We start from the raw sequence: 19,199 nt of genomic DNA on the forward strand, positions 1-19,199 counted from the left end.
AAGCAAACACGCACCGTGGTTAACCTAGTATTAATGACACTGGCCGCATCCACTGAACTGGAGTATGTTTACTACAGTGGCGTTTTACACAAACACACTCAGCTCGCATAAACACAGTCAGAAAAGAGCAAATAAACTGAGCACATCTCCCTCAGCTAGCCTTTATTAAAGTAGGAGTTCAGATGAAACAGTAGGAGCGAGAGACGAACAGAGGGAGAGAGATGACAGAGGGAGATCAGGGGAAGAGTTGGAGAGAAAGAGACATCAAGAGAAGGCTCCCAGCTGGTAGAGAGGAGTGCACACACCCATCTCTCACTGTCAGAGCAGCTGGGGTACAGAATGGGTAGATGTTAGTTTAAGTATCTCTATAAATCAAACGGTACATTCTTCCTCCAGATAGATAGATGTGTGTGTTAAGGGTTAATGAATGGTCAGGGGGTTAACTGCCCTTACATGAGCATAATTTACTGAAGAGGATGCTGCTGAAGGGAGTGTGTATGTGTGACATACAGCGCATTCGGAAAATATTCTGAATTTTCCACATTTTATTAAGTTAGACTTGAAATGTATGAAATATTTTTTTCCCCCTTCAATCTACACACAATACCCCATAATGACAAAGCAAAGATAGGTTTTTTTAAAGAAATGTTTGCTAATTTATACAACAGAAATATCACATTGACATAAGTATTCAGACCCTTTACTCAGTACTTTGTTGAAGCACATTTGGCAGTGATTACAGCATCAAGTCTCCTTGGGTATAACACTACAAGCTTGGCACATCTGTATTTGGAGAGTTTCTCCTATTCTTCTCTGCAGATCCTCTCAAGCTGTGTCAGGTTAGATGGGGAGTGTTGCTGCACAGCTATTTTCAGGTCTCTCCAGAAATGTTAGATCGGGTTCAAGTCCGGGCTCTGGCTGTGCCCCTCAAGGTCATTGAGACCCCGAAGCCACTCCTACAATTTCTTGGCTGTGTGCTTAGGGTCATAGTCCTATTGGAAGGTAAACCTTCACCCCAGTCTGAGGTCCTGAGCATTCTGGAGCAGGTTTTCATCAAGGATCTCTCTGTACTCTGTTCAACTTTCCTTCAATCCTGACTAGTCTCCCAGTCTCTGACGCTGAAAAAACATCCCCACAGCATGATGCTGCCTCCAACATGCTTCACCGTAGGGATTGTGCCAGGTTTCCTCCAGACATGATGCTTGGTATTCAGGCCAAAGAGTTCAATCTTGGTTTCATCAGACCAGAGAACCTTGTTTCTCATGGTCTGAGAGTCCTTAAGGTGCCTTTTGGCAAACTTCAAGCCGGCTGTCATGTGCCTTTTACTGAGGAGAGGCTTCCGTCTGGCCATTCTACCATAAAGGCCTGATTGGTGGAGTGCTGCAGAAATGGTTGTCCTTCTGGAAGGTTCTCCCATCTCCACAGATGAACTCTGGAGCTCTGTGTGACCATCGGATTCTTGGTCACCTCCTTGACCAAGGCCCTTCTCCCCGATTGCTCAGTTTGGCAGGGCGGCCAGATTTAGGAAGAGTTTGTGGTTCCAAACTTCTTCCATTTAAGAATGATGGAGGCCAATGTGTTCTTGGGGTCAGTCAATGCTGTAGACATTTTTTGGTACCCTTACCCAGATCTGTGCCTTGACACAATCCTGTCTCGGAGCTCTATGGCCAATTCCTTTGACCTCATGGCTTGATTTTTGCACTGATATGCACTGTCAACTGTGGGACCTAATATAGACAGGTATGCGCCTTTCCAAATCATGTCCAATACATTTTATTTACTACAGGCGGACTCCAATCAAGGATGATCAATGGAAACAGGATGTACCTGAGCTCAATTTCGAGTCTCACAGCTGACATGACTCTCCTGTGAAGACCTGAATGAACAGGTTACAGTGGGTCCGCTATACAGCGCCCTCGCTCTCCCACAGAGGGGGAGAGGGGTGAAGTTTGCCGTTTTATGAATACCTGCAGGAACTCACTCTCCCACTATGCAGAAATGAAAGTTAAAAACCCCTTTGTTACAACAGAGATTTTGTAGTACTGTGACATCCAAGATTGGATAATGAAACAATATTTCCGTAATCCAAACACTTGGAATGGTCCATGGGTATTTAAAGAACAATCCTGTTGAATTCATAACAATTTTGTGATGTCATTAAAAGACGCTGTAACCAAATAGAAATGTACATCTGATAACTGGGACGTATACATCTAAATGTTGTGGAACTTAAATGATTAAATATTAAACTATTTGTGAGAAGATGAAATATGAGTTTAGCCTTCTAAATGAGAGAATTGTTTTTCATGTAAAGTTTTACCCAGTCAGTAACCACGCCCACATGAGCACAGATCTTGTGGTAACGTGAATGACACCGCCCTCCAAGCTGAGTGCTTAATAGGACTCGCTGAAGAATTTACATATTAGACCAGAAAAACCATGGAGTGTGGCTGCACGTTGAAATGGTAGGAATTTAAATCTCTAGACATTTAGAGATATCTATCTTTTTAGTCGGGAGATAGTAACTCATCAACTTTCCCATGGTGCCCCAGATTACTACTTAATTGTTATATGATTAATCACGTAATAATTGAACGTGGTATGTAATCATTTTATAAATAAACAGTCAAACACAATGAGTCACGACATAGCAAAATGACCGAATAGATATGTTCCTAAAAAAACGTTTTGCTTTGTCATTATGGAGTATTCTGTTTAGAACGCAGAGGATTTTTTCCACAATTTGTTACGTTACAGCCTTATTCTAAAATTGATTTTTAATTTTAATTAAAAAATTAATTTAATTTTTAATCAAGGGGTCTGAATACTTTGATGGCACTGTACAGTATAACCCAGCTATAGAGATGGGGTTAACTCATGTACTCTCCTCTAGCAGTGAGGGTTAAGACTCAAGAGTTATAACTGTAGTTAATAACACAGCGCTGGAACCTATATGAGAGATGCAGGACACACACATACACACACAACCAGGAAATATTCCCAGTCGGTATTCAAGTAATTATATGGAATGCCTCAACCACAAATTGCAGAAAAAACATTTTTCATTCACCCTCATTGTAAGCTGCAACTTGGTCGTAGTTTTTTTGTTCTACAGAAAGAACAAAACATGCCGAAAAGCTGCTGTGTTATTCAAAGTACATGTAGCCAGGTCAAAAATCACAACCTACGGTTCGTAATGCTCCAATGTAGGGAAATAGATCTTGCGAGAAGAGCCCTGTGTCTTCAGGTTATCCGGTGTGGGAGAGTGGGAAATGTGGGGACGTGTTGTCCATGTAGTCTACACACGTGTGTGAAAGAAATTTCATCACAGGTAAGACATTTAACTTGTTTAGTATAGTCCGTTTGAAACTCCACTCACTACTTGCAGCTGTATAGTCTGTGTTATTGGTCTTAGCTAGCTTAATGTTAAAGTGGCTACTAGCATCACCATGAAAAGGGGTGTAGGAAGCATTACAATATTACCTTTTTATAAGTAGGGAGAACGCTAGGGAGCGGGCAATGTTGAAAAGTAAACTTTAGACATGTACTTTTCTTAAAATGTAGTTTTGTAAAACGACTAAAGCACACCAAAAAAAATGGTGCTTGAAAAATGTCACTATTTTGCTGTGAGCCAATGGGGTAATCACCACAGGTTGTTTTCCACACAAGCGGGCAGGGTTGTGACGTTCTCTCACCTCCATGTCTCAGGTCATAACCAGGTCTGGAGTCTCCTTAAAACTTTTGGGATAGGGGGCAGCATTTTCACTTTTGGATGAAAAGCGTGCCCAGAATAAACTGCCTCCTACTCAGTCCCAGATGCTAATATATGCATATTATTATTAGTATTGGATAGAAAACACTGAGTTTCTAAAACTGTTTGAATGATGTCTGTGAGTATAACCAAACTCATATGGCAGGCAAAAACCCAAGAAAAAATCCAAAACAGGAAGTGGGAAATCAATAGGAAAAAAAAGCACCAAGAGATAAAATGAATCACTAACCTTTGATGATCTTCATCAGATGACACTCATAGGACTTCATGTTAAACAATACATGTATGTTTTGTTCGATAAAGTGCATATTTATATCCAAAAATCTCATTTTACATTGGCGTGTTATGTTCAGTAGTTATAAAACATGCAGTGATTTTGCAGAGAACCACATCAATTCACAGAAATACTCATAAATGTTGATGAAAATTCAAGTGTTATGCATGGAACTTTAGATACACTTCTCCTTAAGAGACAGTAATATACTCTCATTTACAGACAAGGCAACATATCATTACCTGAAGTCTGCACACACACATACAATGAGCTCAGATACAATAACGTGACACACTAACAAAACATGTCTATGTACAGGTAACTGCCAAAATAAAGAAAACACCAACAAAGTCTTAATAGGGTGTGGGGCCACTACAAGCCAACAGAAGTTAATGCACCTTGGCATTCTTGGCACACCGATCCCTTTAGCGGGATCATTTTCGTCAACATCCGCTGAATTGCAGAGCGCCAAATTCAAATTAAATTACTAAAAATATTACATTTTCATGAAATCACAAGTGCAATATAGCAAAACACAGCTTAGCTGGTTGTTAATCCACCTGGCGTGTCAGATTTCAAAAAAGCTTTACAGCGAAAACAAACCAAGCGTTTACGTGAGGATAGTTCTCAGTAGACAAAACATTACAAACAGCTAGCAGCAAAGTAGATTGGTCACAAAAGTCAGAAAAGCAATAAAATGAATCGCTTACCTTTGATGATCTTCGGATGTTTGCACTCACGAGACTCCCAGTTACACAATAAATGTTTGTTTTGTTCGATAAAGACTATTTTTATATCCAAAAACCTCCATTTCGTTGGCGCGTTTTGTTGAGGAATCCACAGGCTCGTGCAGGTCATGACGGGCAGACGAAAATTCCAAATAGTACCCGTAAAGTTCATAGAAACATGTCAAATGTTTATTATAATCAATCCTCAGGTTGTTTGTACAATAAATAATTGATTTTCAATTGGACGGTAGCCTTTTCAATACAAGAGAGAAAGAAAAGGTCTCGTTCCTGTGTCGCGCGCATGAACAAATCTGGGGACACCTAACTATGCACTGACGCGATGTGATCATTCTCGCTAATTTTTTCTGAATAAAAGCCTCAAACTATGTCTAAAGACTGTTCACACCATGTGGAAGCCATAGGGAAAGGAATCTGGTTGATATCCCTTTAAATGGAGGATAGGCTTGCAATGGAACAGAGTAGTTTCAGAAAAACAGCACTTCCTGGTTGGATTTTCCTCAGGTTTTTGACAACATTTTGACAGTTTTGGAAACTTGTGTTTTCTATCCTAATCTGCCAATTATATGCATATTCTAGCTTCTGGGCCTGAAAAATAGGCAGTTTACTTTGGGAACGTTTTTTATCCAAACATCAAAATACTGCTCCCTTGCTTCAAGAGGTTATTAATGCACCTTGGCATAAACTCTACAATTGACTAACTTTATTGGAGGGATCCGACACCATTCTTCCATGAGATATTCCATAATTTGGGGTTTTGTTGATGGAAAACGCTGTCTCAGGCACCGCTCTAGAATCTCCCATAAGTGTTCAATTGGGTTGAGATCTGGTGACACACATAGAAACTTTAAACCCCCTATGCTCGTTTGAGACCCCTCTTTCAAAAAGCCACAGATCTCTTCTAGCCATGATGCATTATATTACACCACCCTAAGCAATATAATGCATGTGCATTATATTACACCACCCTAAGCATGATGGGATATGAATTGCTTAATTATCTTAATGAACACCCGCTTTCAACATATTTTGTATTCCTCATTTACCCAAGTGTTTTCTTTATTTTGGCAGTTACCCATGTGTGTGTAATGTGTGGGTGTGTTAAATGCCTGGCCTGCTAGTATGTCTTTGTGTTTTATTAGAGGCCTGGAGATGCTGCTGAGTTTAGATTACATGTCATGTCACACACTCCACAGGGAAGGGGTGTGTATATTAGCACTGTCCCCTTCCAGCCTCGTGTTTGCTTGCACTGGACCAGAGGACTGCATTCTCTAAATGTGTACGCACGTGCACACCCCCCAATGGTACCAAGATGTGCGCGCTATGACAATTAAGAGGAATGCATTCCAAACTAGCTCACAACCGAATTCTGTTCCACAAACCCTCAAGTCTGGGTTGTCTACTGGAGCAGATTCTTATTAATCAGATCCAGCTCCTGAACAGCAACAGAAAACCTCAAAACAGAAACACACTAGTCCAGCTCATCTCTATCCATCTGGTTCTCTCCCCTTCCTTCTTACTTTAGTTTGGGCATTTTCTAACCCTCTCACCTTCCCTCCCTCCAGCCTCCCCTTAAATCTCAGGAGAGAGCGAGGGGTTAAGGCCAGAGGGAATTGATTCTCTCTGGTACAGGTTATGGCATCAGAGGAAAACAGAATGTTTCAGCTAGCGTTTACCTCATAACACCACATCCAATGGATTTTCAAGGAAATGGATAATACAATTATTGTATAAAGTGATCATTAACTCCAAAAGCAGAAGTCTGTCAGCAGTTTCCATGGCCTTTTAAAGGGGTCTTATTGAGATGAGTCCAAGTCCCATATCATCTGTGAAGATGTTGTGTATTGTGCTTCGACTCCACTTATGTCTTGAGGGTTGGAAACATCTTGATGTTGGAGTGAACTATCATTTTAGATTAGAGCAGTTATTTCATGTCCCCTGGGAAAAAACAGGGTACTGGGTAGTGTCTGCCTGCTAGGGGACTGGAACACATGTCGAGGCAAACTAGATGACCCAGAGTCATGGTCCTCATGATTTCACTGTGATGACTTCCAATAACCACCATGGCTCCCAAGGCACTGGTGACATTGTACACACACATTCATGAAAAAGAGGGGGAACCTGATCCTGATTAGCATTAATGGTCATAGATGTGTGTGTGCACCCTCAGGTGGTTGTTTTCCTGTTGGGAACGTGATCCCAGAGTTCCCATCTGGATCCGTTTGTCCCGCTGGAGACAGTGGACCCCTCATTTCTGATTTTTCACTTGGCTGGAGAGAATGGAGACTCAAGGCCTTGGTGTGCTCGAAGTAACACGTTTGAGTATATGAATTTACATTCAATATGCAAGATGTGAGGGCAAGTTACTTAAATACAAGAGCATAGTACAGAATTAATAGCATGGCATTTACATCTACAGTATGTCAAAACCAGTGGCTAAAAAACCCTAAATGGCTAAGAAACAAATGGAACAAAAGGCCAATTTATTCTTCTGTCTCAAGGCTACGATATATAATCTTTCTGAATTACGTATACATGCATCATTACAGACGTTGGGTGATATGAATCTCATTCAACTTTCAATTGAACAGTGAGGCATCTGCTGATTTTTGGTACAGAGAGTGATATTCAGGAGCTAGAGCTATTTCAAGTTTGGATTGTCACATGTTGAGGCCTCTGATAATTATGTGTGCCTGTGTGATCTGGGTCACAGGGTTATATAAAAACACTTGTACCGTGACCGGGAGTCCCGTATGGTGGCACAATTGGCCCAGTGTCGTTAAGGGAGGGTTTGGCTGTGGGGCTTTCCAGGGCTCATCGCATTCTAGCGACTCCTTGAGGTGGGCCAGGCACCTGCAAGCTGACCTCAGTCGTCAGTTGAACGGTGTTTCCTCCGACACATTTGTGCTGGCTTCCGGCTTAAGCAAGCAGGTGTTAAGACACAGCGTGACTTGTTTCAGAGGACGCATGATTCGAGCTTCGCCTCTCCCGAGCCCGTTGGGGAGTTGCAGCGATGAGACAAGATTGGTAGTTACAATGTGAATATCACAAAAAAGGAGGTACATTTTTTTAAACAAAAATATATTTTTTTGCCCTTTTACTTCAAACCATTTAAACTTTTGTGTAAGCAATCGAGTAGGTTATGCATTTTATTATGGTAAGCAAAGATATGTAGGATATGGCATCTGGTTTGGGTTCTACTCCATCCTCAACACACAATGAGCTCATGCAGCTGATGCTACGCTGATTAGGGAGAGGAGCCGTCTGCCCCCCATCAGACACAGTCTCCCCTTTTCACATACACACGCGCGTGCATATCGTGTCATTACAGTTGTAACTAGTTAATGTCAGTGTGTGTGTGTGATGACGACAGTGTTCAGTGTGTTAGTGTTGAGAGAGCTCTGGAGCTGACCTCAAACCATGCATCTTGTGATGCCTGTTCTAGGATTCCCCTGTGTCCCGATCTAGTGTGTGTGATGTCCCGTCATTGTTAGTGTGGCTTTTAGACCATTAGTGTGTGACTGCCTCATAGCATTAGTGTTTTTATCTGATCTAACAGGACAAAAGCTCCCCCTCTCCACCACCCTCCCTCTTTTTACCTTTCTCACCCCCTCCACCCACCTCTCTTCATCCCATTACAGGCCATTATAGAGAGCCTGTAATGGGATCTGAGGCCTTCTGTCACCACAGAGAAGGAGGGAGAGGAGAAGGGGATGAGACTACAGAGGGAGGAGAAGGAAGAAAGGCAGGGGAGGAGAGAGAGATGGTAGAGAGAATATTTTTTGTATTTGAAAACTTTGAGACAACATACCTCTCCAAAGTGTGCACAGTAATTTCAATGCACATTATGACTCAAAGAAGAGTGTGTGTTTTTGATTTATTTTAAGCTCTCATAGCTGTGCCGTTGAAGAACTAGAGCAAGCACACTTGTAGTTGTTTTGAACACAGCCCAGCATCCCCACCTTTACCAATTACCATTATAAATCACGATCTGGGTCAGGTGAGCATAATTTTAAAACTTCTATTGCCAACATGACAAGCTAAATTATAAAATAAGAATCTTATCTTGTGTTAGGCTTTGACAAGGCAATTCAGAGAAGCAGATCATAATTTTTGTTCTCAGAATCGAGTCATGTGTGCATTCAGATGCGTGGTGCACAGCAAATTCTCTTCACAACAAATAGGCTCATTCTGTTGAAGACAACCCAGGGTATAACACCAAGTCATCTTGTACAAACATAGTGATCATAAATAAACCTTGACACTATGATATGAGTTTTATGCAGTGTTGGAAAAAGTACCCAATTGTCATACTTGAGTTAAAGTAAAGATGCCTCAATAGAATATGACTCAAGTAAAAGTGAGTCACCCAGTAAAATACTTAATGAGTAAAAGCCTGAAAGTATTTGGTTTTAAATATACTTAACGGTCAATAGTAATTGCCAAAAGATACTTAACCCGTGTGTTGTCTTAAGGGTCAAAAATCAAAAACAGCAGAGAACCCCCTAAATTGTTTTTTTTCCCCTTTTCCTAGAGTGACCCCAACATTAGAAAAAGTGAAACATCGCCTTTGTTCATATTTCCATGAAAGCTGTACACCACCAGGGTAAAAAGATTATATTACGGTAATTTCTGACCCGGCAGTTATAAGATAATTTACAAACCAAAGATTCACACAATGATACATTGAGATTAAGTGTGTTACTGATTCAACTCAGCCAGCAGCTCCTGAAGAGGAAGATCACCATGGTTGGCACAGTTAGAAAACACGTCTGAGCACCCCCCTGCACTCCTCGCAACAAGAGGGAGAGAGGCCTTCTCATCAAAGTTTGCCTTCACCCCCACCACCACTCTAGTTTCTTACCTCCCAAAGAGGAACAAGAATGTGGTCCTCCTGAGCACACTGCACAAAATGGCTTAGATCAGCGATCACGAGGACAGGAAGCCAGCCATCATCTTGGACTACAACCACAACAAAGGAGGCATGGACAACCTGGACATGGTGATAGTACTTACAGCTGCAGGAGGATGACTGCCCGCTGGCCCCTGGTCATCTTCCATAACATCATTGATGTGCCCTCATACAATGCCTTCGTGATATGGAACAAGCTCAACCCTACCTGGATGCCTGATAAGAGGAACAAGAGGGTGTTCCTGGAGCAGCTGGGAAAGGCACTTGTAACCCCACACATTCAAAGGGAGCGCCTCCCCCGCACAGCAGCCTCTGCAGCACTTGTGAAAGCTGTTCAGGGGGCTGAATCTTGTCCTGATCCACCTGAGGCTGGGGCAGGCAAGAGGAGGAGATGCCATGTCTGCCCCCCAAAGGACTGTAAAACAAATACTATGTGCTGCACATGTGTGAGATACATCTGCAAAGTCCATGCACACACACTTGCATACTGTCCTACATGTGCTAATGTAGAGTTGATTGATTTTATGTTCTTCACATTTGTTTTTCATTTTATTTATTGTTGTTTATACACCTTGTGGGTGTGGGCTATAGTAAAAAAAAATGGGAGGCTAGTATTTTGTAGTTAAATTCCTCATTGTACACTATATAAGAATATATCACTGTTGCCAAAAAAGTTACTTATCGTTTCCCTTCAATAAAATGCATTCAAAATGACATTCTGCACATTTCTGCTGCCTTCTCCTTTCTCTTGCTAAAAAAAATTGTTTACACCTATGCAATAAAAAAATAAACCTACTTTAGTAAAGAAAACAATGACAAGTGTGTTGTAATAAAAAGGAGTGGTGTTCACTGATTTAAATGCAGTCTTTCTGCATTGTGAAGAGGTAAAACCCAGATATTCACAAAGTTTGTGATGAATGACAGGTTGTTTCTTCATGCATAATAGATTTGGGGTTTAAAATTAAATTAAGCTGCTTTATTTTAGGGGTTTAGTGAAGGCGGGTAATTTTTTACCCCTAGGACAAGGGGAGTAATACAGAATGTATAAGACTACACAAGGGTCAAGTATCAAATGTGAAAGTATGAATCTTTTCAAATTCCTTATTAAACAAACCAGAATGCACCATCGTCTTGTTTTTTAAATTTACGGATAGCCAGGGGGCACACTCCAACACTTAAGACATAATTTACAAATTAAGCTTTTGTGTTTAGTGAGTCCACCAGATCAGAGACGGTAGGGATGACTAGGGATGTTTGAGTGTGTGAATTGGAACATTTTCCTGTCCTTCAAAAAAAATGGTAAAAGTTGCCCAATGTTAAGCGGAGACTCTTGGCTCTGTCATGTATAGCATGTTACTGTACAGCCACTGCGTTCTAATTCTACTGTACAGTTAAATCAGTAAAATTGTATTTGTCACATGTGCTGAATACAACAGTGAAATGCTTACTTACAAGCCCTTAACCAACAATGCAGTTTTAAAAAAAGAAGGTATTTACTCAAATAAAAATGATTTTTTAAATGTTTTAAAAATCAGAATTGAAAAATAAAATAATTAAGGAGATACAAAAAAAAGAACAGTAGCGAGGCTATATACAGGGGGTACCGGTACAGAGTCGATGTGCAGGGGCACAGGTTAGTCCAGGTTATTGAGGTAATATGTAGGTAGAGGTAAAGTGACTATGCTTCTACTCTGTTTATTATCCATGCAATGTAAAAATGGGGTTGAGGGGGGACAATGCAAATAGTCCAGGAGTCTTATGGCTTGAGGGTAGAAGCTGTTAAGGAGCCTTTTGGACCTAGACTTGGCGCTCCGGTACTGCTTGCTGTGCGGTAGCAGAGAGGACAGTCTGGCTAGGGTGGCTGAAGTCTGGCAATTTTTTGGGGCCTTCCTGACACTGCCTGGTATAGAGGTCCTGGATGTCAGGAAGCTTTGCCTCAGTGATGTACTGGGCTGTACGCACTACCCTCTGTAGTGCCTTGTGGTCGGAGGCCGAGCAGTTGCCATACCAGACGGTGATCCAACCAGTCAGGATGCTCTCGATGGTGCAGCTATAGAACTTTGAGGATCTGAGGACCCATGCCAAATCTTTTCAGTCTCCCGAAGGGGAATAGGCTTTGTCGTGCCCTCTTCACGACTGTCTTGGTGTGCTTGGACCATGTTAGTTCGTTGGTGATGTGGACACCTAGAATCTTGAAGTTCAACCTGCTCCATTACAGCCCTGTCATTAACCCTGTCCTGTCACATCAGTCATAATGACATATTTTGATCCGGAAAGGATGGAAGGGAGTGCGGAAGGAAAGATGTACTTTAAAAGGGCTTCTGTCTGCCCTAGGGGACCATGTCCTTTGTCTTCTCTCTCTGTAGTGTTTTCTCCTTTCTCTCTTCCTTTCCATCTGAGAGTGATGCCATTCACAGGCCTCTATCCTCAAGCCCCTCTCAGGAGCTGTGTGTCTGTGTGTTTACGCACTCTGATGGTTAACCGGTGTGTGTGTAGTAGCACCGTTATGGGTCAGAGATTTAACGGGAGATAGAGCAGCTCTTCTGGCCCTCAGTGTCTCTCAAGAGACTTGCCTCTTACTGACACACACTGTCTTTCCCCAAAGAGCATGTGTCTGATGTATAATACAGACACAAGCACACATCTTCCTAAACGTCTCAGTGAGTGAGAGAGCGGATGGGGTCATTAGGTCTGAGGCAGGTCTCCCTTTCAGAGTATCTTAGAAAAATTTAATAATTATGGTACCTTACCTGTGAGTGCTCTCTCTCTCACACACACAAAGCTAGATCTGAGTGAAAGAAGTGTACAGTAACCGTCATTAATATTCTCTGACGCATCTGACCTGTTCTATTCTAGCAGGGACAAAGGCTGTGTGTGATAGTCCGTGACTGGTCTAAGTCTCTATAGCTGCCCTGTATAGCCCTGTTCTCTAGTCTTGTTCTGTTGTTCAGACACACACACACACACACACACAGAGAGAGACCCCAGATAGCTTGTTGTCCCTGACAGACCATTAATCACCTGTCTTTCTCTGGCACACACACCTCTCAGCCCCTCTTAGCCAGGACAAAGGTCTGAGTGTAATTGAGTCTTCTGCTTCAAGAGGCTCTTCACCTAACAAAGTGAAACACTAAACCAACACCACATACAGTGTAGACTAGGAGTTCCTGTTAGCGTGAGAGGAAGAAAATGGTCAGGGATGGATAGATGGAGAGGCAGATGAAAGTATGTGTCAGGACAGTACAGAGGGACAAAAAGGGGGGGGTAGAGAAAGGAGGAAGGGGAAGCTGAAGAGCGGGCTCGACGAGAGGGGTAAGGCGACACCCATCTACAACTACTTAAGCTGATTGCTGGCTCTGATACACAGGTATAGCAGTATACAGTTACACACACGATCCACAGCCAACAGAATCCAGTGCATGCATGTATGTATGTATGTATGTATAGTGGGGCAAAAAAGTATTTAGTCAGCCACCAATTGTGCAAGTTCTCCCACTTACAAAGATGAGAGGCCTGTAATTTTCATCATAGGTACACTTCAACTATGATAGACAAAATGAGAAAGAAAATCACATCGTAGGATTTTTAATGAATTTATTTGCAAATTATGGTGGAAAATAAGTATTTGGTCACCTACAAACAAGCAAGATTTCTGGCTCTCACAGACCTGTAACAACTTCTTTAAGAGGCTCCTCTGTCCTCCACTCGTTACCTGTTAATGGCACCTGTTTGAACTTGTTATCAGTATAAAAAGACACCTGTCCACAGCCTCAAACAGTCACACTCCAAACTCCACTATGGCCAAGACCAAAGAGCTGTCAAAGGACACCAGAAACAAAATTGTAGACCTGCACCAGGCTGGGAAGACTGAATCTGCAATAGGAAAGCAGCTTGGTTTGAAGAAATCATCTGTGGGAGCAATTATTAGGAAATGGAAGACATACAAGACCACTGATATTCTCCCTCGATCTGGGGCTCCATGCAAGATCTTACCCCGTGGGGTCAAAATGATCACAAGAACGGTGAGCAAAAATCCCATAACCACACGGGGGGACCTAGTGAATGACCTGCAGAGTGCTGGGACCAAAGTAACAAAGCCTACCATCAGTAACTCAAAAAGCCGCAAGGGACTCAAATCCTGCAGTGTCAGACGTGTCCCCCTGCTTAAGCCAGTACATGTCCAGGCCCGTCCATCAGCAAGGGCATTGAAGATGAAACGTGGCTGGGTCTTTCAGAGTGACAATGATCCCAAACACACCACCCGGGCAACGAAGGAGTGGCTTCGTATGAAGCATTAAGGTCCTGGAGTGGCCTAGCCAGTCTCCAGATCTCAACCCCATAGAAAATCTTTGGTGGGAGTTGAAAGTCCGTGTTGCCCAGCAACAGCCCCAAAACGTCACTGCTCTAGAGGAGATCTGCATGGAGGAATGGGCCAAAATACCAGCAACAGTGTGTGAAAACCTTGTGAAGACTTACAGAAAACATTTGACCAGTTGAAGTATACCTATGATGAAAATTACAGGCCTCTCATCTTTTTAAGTGGGAGAACTTGCACAATTGGTGGCTGACTAAATACTTTTTTGCCCCACTGTATATATGCAGAAGGATTTCAGTTTATTCTTGGAAGAATTTCTTACTGTTCCAAATTGTTGAAGTAAATTTACTTCAAGATAGAATGTGCAGTAGGGGGGAAACAGTGCCACGCCACCACCTTTGTTATAGGTCATTATCAATAAAACATCACAATACGGTGTAGAACATTCGATTTGCCTGCTAGAGGGCAAGGAGACCCAACTCCACTTAAAACTACTTGGCACCACACGTCCCGCTAGGGCACCTCCCCCCACTGCTCAACTGACACAGTAGCACACAGAACGCAAAAAATATTCTTAGAAATATTTAACCTCCACACATTAACAAGTCCAATAGCTCAAATGAAAGATAAACACCTTGTTCATCTAGCCACCAAGTCAGATTTCTAAAATGTTTTACGGCGAAAACATAGCACATATTTATGTCAAACCACCACCAAAGATAGCCATTTTGTAGAACAATAGATGCAATCACAAAAGCAGGATTAAAAGTAAAATAATTCACTAACCTTTTGAAAATCTTCATCAGATGACAGGAATAGGACATGTTATACAGTACATTTGTTTTTTTCTAAATATGCTAATTATATCCATAAATCACGGTTTACATAGAAGGTCATGGCTAAAAAATGCTACAACAATGCCTGGAGAAATTATGGTAACTCTGCCAGATAACAGAAATACACATCATAAACGTTGACTAAATATACATGTTCTACATTTACTTAGAAAGATACACTTCTTCTTAATAAAACAGCTGTGTTACATTTATTTTTAACTTTACAGATTTCGTTCACTAGGCTATAATGTGAGTCGGCGCTCAGGAATTAGCATTTTGGCTCCTCTATCTCGGAGTCCACAGAAACCCAAATTTAACACATAAATGTTCCCTTACCTTTGCTGTTCTTCCATCAGAAGACCTGGAAGGGTTTATACTTACCAAAAACAGCTTTAGTTTTGAAGTCTGTGTCTTTCGGTTATCAAACACGACATATTTCGGTTGAAATGCAGCCAAAAAGTAAAGTTAGTTCGCACCAAAAACGTTGAAATTACATATTATATGTCGACTAAACTTGTCAAACTTGGTTTAGAACACAGCGTTAGCATGCTATATAGCTTCACCGCAATTCTCAGGACAAAGAGAAACACACGCATCGTTTAATCAATCTTGAAAGAAAGACACCACAGGCGCAGATTGCGCGTGAGAGTAACCTGTTTTCTCGCGCGACCGAAAGGATTCAGCCCGGCATTAATCTCGTGAGCGCGCGATTCACACAATGAGAAGCCCATTGAAAGCGGACACCGCGCTGAAGGCATAGGAACTGTTCCCAGGACTGTAGGTGCTTGGGAAGGGTGGGGGCGATGACGTCAAAGTTGGGCCAACTTTTTGGATGACAAGAGAGAGTTTGGGAGAATGAGTGCCCTGAGAGTTCTGCTTTACTTACAGACATAATTTAAACGGTTTTAGAAGCTTTAGAGTGTTTTCTATTCAATAATATTTATTATATGCATATATTAGCAATAAAAAAAATTTTTTTGTCAGTTTACTATGGGCACGCATTTCACCAACAGGGCAGTATTCTGCCCTAGCCTTAACAGGTTTTAAACCAGTGACAACTACATGCCGTTTAAGGGATTGTTGAATAAAATATTAATTATTTGGCTGTAACAATCACCTCTTGAAGAACATAGTCAGAACTCCAAATTTCCGATTTTTCCATACAAAAATAATTGCTCACATTTAGCTAAGCTCTTTCAGAACATCTGAATCTGTCGTTCTGCCCTTGAACAGGCAGTTAACCCACTGTTCCTAGGCCGTCATTGAAAATAAGAATTTGTTCTTAACTGACTTGCCTAGTAAAATAAAGGTTAAAAAAAAAAAAAAAAAAAAAGATATATAGCAAGTAACTGCATGCTTTTCATGGTCAGTAAGCATGATTATGTCATACATGAGGGTAGCCTCGATCGCTCAATATTGGCCACCATTCATTTGAGTGATAAAATAAAAGTGAATTATACCTGACAAGAATTTTAAGTTTAAGATCATTTCCCCATCCTTTGTGGGCTCTGCCTGTCAAGCAGCAGAAGGAAGCATTTGCCAATGTACTGTTAGCTGATATTTTCTACTTTGCAAGCTACCAGTAGAAACGTTGTACAGTTGGCTAAACATAGTGGTAAGTAGACCTAATGTACTTTTTTATCCAAACAACGTAGACCTACTTAGTGAAGTTAGCTAACATCCCCTTTTCAACTTTAAGTGTTCAAAAGTTAGAGGAATAAATATCATACCCCCCCCCCCCCCCCCCAAAAAAAAATGCAAACCTCCCATAACTTATCGTAATGGGAGAGGTTAGCATGTCTTGGGGGAGGTGATATTTATGCCATTCATTCAGGACTATCCGTAAAAACTATCCGTAAAAATGGTAGCATGTTTAGAAACGTACATTATTTACCATTAATTTCTCTTAGGCACAAGATTATCTGAAACCACCAAAACAAACAGCAAAAGCATTCAACAAGTGTGTAGTGAGACAACGTTGATGTAAACATTGCGTGCTTGGAATATGGGACTAAATACTCCATTTTTAACTACTTAAATACACATACAGTACCAGTCAAATTTGAACACCTACTCATTCCATGGTTTTTCTTAATTCTTTATATTGTAGAATAATAGTGAAGACATCAAAACTAATGAAATAACACATATGGAATCATGTAGTAACCAAAAAAAAAGTGTTATCAAAATATATTTTGAGGGGATAAACTAGATGGCAATATCCAAATATTGTTATATTATATTGGTGATTACAGTAGTGTGACTGAGAACTTTACCAGGACAAGGACTTGCCAATGTCAAGCTCTTTCCAAAAGCCTAAATCTCTGATGAAGCAAGCTAAATTACATGTTTGCTTAGCTAGCCAGCTACATGCCAAATGGATAGGCTACCCTGAAGTACATGATCAATTGATGTTTACTGAAAGCATGCAGTAAAACTATCAGAGCTAAATGTGGAGTAATCTGAACTGTGTAGTTCTGACGATGCTCTTCAAGGAGGTGATGATAATTAAAACCAAATAGTTAACATTCATTTAAACGACCCCTTGACAATGGCAAGTAGTTGTCAATGGTTTAAGCGGAGCTTGGGCTCTCCTTGCCCACCAGCAGTCAAATCAAATGCTCAGCACCGTGTGACATTTTATTTAACCTATTGTTTTTGTTGCCACGCAGCATGGTAAAAAAAAAATAGCATATTGTTGGTTGCGACCTGTCATTCAGAGCAAAACTTGCCTGTTTTGCATGTTATGTTGGCATTAATACGTGTCACATATCAGTTTGCCAACAATGTTATAAAATATATATAAAATTGAGTTAATAAAGCTGCACAAAAACATGGTCTCTTTTTTGTTTTCTTGAGTAAGGCAGCTCGAAAATGCAGGCGTTTCAGCCTAATTCAGTGCTTTCTGTGGTGGTGGTGCAAGCCAGCAGAAAATACAGAGCATTGCACCGTTACTGGCTCAGTGTTCTGTCACTCATGGGGACACTACGCACTGCCAAGTCTAAGGGTAGAGCTAGAACATTCTAGCCCCTTGGGGGCTGCCATAGAGTTACAGTACATTAGAAGTGCCAAACAGACCAGTTCTACAAAGTATGGGAACCTTATCTAAATGACCTAGAACCTGAGGTATCAGCTATTATGCTGCAAGGATTCTCTTAGAATGGCGGGGATCTATGTATTTCAGAACTACACTGTACGTTCCATGTGTGGAACCTAACCTCTTGGTTTAAACAGTTTTTTTGTTTAATTTCAATTTGTAAGTTTGTTTAAAATGTATGTATTGAGAGACGCAATGATGATGATGGGGTGAGAGAAGCACCGAGCGGGAAGAGGAAAATGGTGTACGTATGTATGGGTGTGTATGTGCGTATGTATGCGTATGTATATGCATGGGTATATGCATGTGGGTGTATGTATGTGTATATATATGCGCGTAGATATGTGTAAGTGGGTGCTGTTTTTCTTGTTTTTGTTCTGTGTGCTTTGTCTCTGTTGTTGTCTCTCTTAATATGGGTGAAAATTGTGAAATTCCAATAAAAATACTGTTAGAAAAAGAAAAAAAAGTGCCAATCGAAAAAGGCTCAAGGTTATATCTACAGCAGCTCTGATTGTGAAAGTATGATGTTGGCATGATCAATCTTAGCTAGCAGTTACCATCATGAATCAAGTCGACAAGCTACTGGCAAATCCTTGTCATATGAAGAAAAATTATGAAGAGAAATTATAGATAAAAACGAAATCGGTACTCATCGACTATAAACATTACACAAGTTGGAAATCGCAAATTCAGCAAGTGGTTTGGAAGGAATCAATGACATTGGCTAACTGCCAGCATTGCAAAGAAAGCACTAGCCTGCTATTCAGTGGAATGGCTGTGGTCCCAAATTTGGGATTAAGAGGCAATTTTCCAAATTTAAAATGATAAACATTCAACATTGGCCATGCTGTTAATGAAGCATGATTTGTGCCATGCTCAAAACAACTTAACTCGGAACTACACTGCTCAAAAAAAATAAAGGGAACACTTAAACAACACAATGTAACTCCAAGTCAATTACACTTCTGTGAAATCAAACTGTCCACTTAGGAAGCAACACTGATTGACAATAAATTTCCCATGCTGTTGTGCAAATGGAATAGACAACAGGTGGAAATTAAAGGCAATTAGCAAGACGCCCCAAATAAAGGAGTGGTTGTGCAGGTGGTGACCACAGACCACTTCTCAGTTCCTATGCTTCCTGGCTGATGTTTTGGTCACTTTTGAATGCAGGCGGTGCTTTCACTCTAGTGGTAGCATGAGACGGAGTCTACAACCCACACAAGTGGCTCAGGTAGTGCAGCTCA

The 19,199-nt window shown here is 41.2% G+C and overlaps 1 protein-coding gene across 3 annotated transcripts in view; it reads right to left on the reverse strand.

Moving 5' to 3' along the window:
- LOC109901924 (ubiquitin carboxyl-terminal hydrolase MINDY-3-like) overlaps nt 1-19,199 on the reverse strand; it is a 47,371-nt gene that overhangs the window by 20,159 nt on the left and 8,013 nt on the right. The window lies entirely within an intron of this gene.

The sequence above is a fragment of the Oncorhynchus kisutch genome, linkage group LG13 (genome assembly GCF_002021735.2).
Source record: "Oncorhynchus kisutch isolate 150728-3 linkage group LG13, Okis_V2, whole genome shotgun sequence".
NCBI classification, from domain to species: Eukaryota; Metazoa; Chordata; class Actinopteri; order Salmoniformes; family Salmonidae; genus Oncorhynchus; species Oncorhynchus kisutch.